Source organism: Homarus americanus, unplaced genomic scaffold (assembly GCF_018991925.1).
Source record: "Homarus americanus isolate GMGI-L3 unplaced genomic scaffold, GMGI_Hamer_2.0 scaffold20145, whole genome shotgun sequence".
NCBI lineage: Eukaryota > Metazoa > Arthropoda > Malacostraca > Decapoda > Nephropidae > Homarus > Homarus americanus.
In genome coordinates, this window is record NW_024724648.1 from 64873 (window position 1) to 66134 (window position 1262).

The 1262-nt window shown below is 48.1% G+C and overlaps 1 non-coding gene across 1 annotated transcript; it reads left to right on the forward strand.

The window, feature by feature from the left end:
- Positions 1-911: 911 nt before the first annotated feature.
- Trnag-ccc lies at positions 912-982 on the forward strand. Its single transcript has one exon. It is a non-coding gene; the product is annotated as a tRNA-Gly (tRNA).
- The last annotated feature ends 280 nt before the right edge of the window (positions 983-1262 follow it).

Here is a 1262-nt window from a genome sequence, read left to right on the forward strand (position 1 = left end):
GAGGGGTGAGGGAAGGGGAGAGGCAAGGGGATGTGAGAGAAAGGAGGGGGGGTGAGAAAGAGGGAAGGGGAGGTAAGTGAGAGGGGAGGGAAGGGGGGGCAGGAGGAGGGGATGTGAGGGGCAGGGGAGGTTAGGGAGAAGGGAGGCAGGGGAAGGGAGGTAAGGGGAAGGGGGAGGGGAGTGGAAGGGGGCAGAGGGCATAAGATAAGGGTCTAAGTACTCGTGTGGGATATACTGTATAGTTACATAAGCTCGCTGGTAGTGTCCGTAAGCTCAGTACACCCGGGGGTTAGAAGTTCACTCACTCCCACACTGAAGCAGCATCGACCCCGAGTAAGATAACACAACACACCAGTGAGTTTACACACTCATTCCCCTCCTCACTCTATTTCGCTGGTTAACAATATATGTGTACCTCCTACAGATGGCCACTCAACCTAGAGATGGTTACTTAACCTAGAGATGGCCACCTAGAGATGGCCACTTAACCTAGAGATGGTCACTTAACCTAGAGATGGCCACTTAACCTAGAGATGGTCACTTAACCTAGAGATGGCTACTTAACCAATAGATGGCCACGCAACCTAGAGATGGCCACTTAACCAATAGATGGCCACGCAACCTAGAGATGGCCACTTAACCAATAGATGGCCACTTAACCTAGAGATGGCCACTTAACCTAGAGATGGCCACTTAACCAATAGATGGCCACTTAACCTAGAGATGGCCACTTAACCTAGAGATGGCCACTTAACCAATAGATGGCCACTTAACCTAGAGATGGCCACTTAACCTAGAAATGTCCAGTGAATAAATATCCTATATCTCTCTATTTTGCTCTCCATCTCTATAAGAAATACTGATTGGTGAAGCGATTAACAAACTCATATATTTTCCTCATAATATACAGAGCGCCGCTGGTGTAGTGGTATCATGCAAGATTCCCATTCTTGCGACCCGGGTTCGATTCCCGGGCGGCGCATGATATTTTGGTCTCGTATTGCGTGACCTATGGCGTTTGAAGGGACGATTGGCAACTGCTGAAACACTGACGAGGAGAAATGGGTCACACTGTGTATGGGTCACACTGTGTTACTTCAATAGTGGTAGTGAGAGACAGACAGAGAAAGACAGATTGGGACGTAGTAAAGTGAGAGACAGGTGAGAAGACAGACAGACACACAGACAGGTAGAATGAGAGAGAATGATAAGATAATAATTAGAGTGAGTTGGAAGATGGATGGAGAGGGAGAGAAAATAGT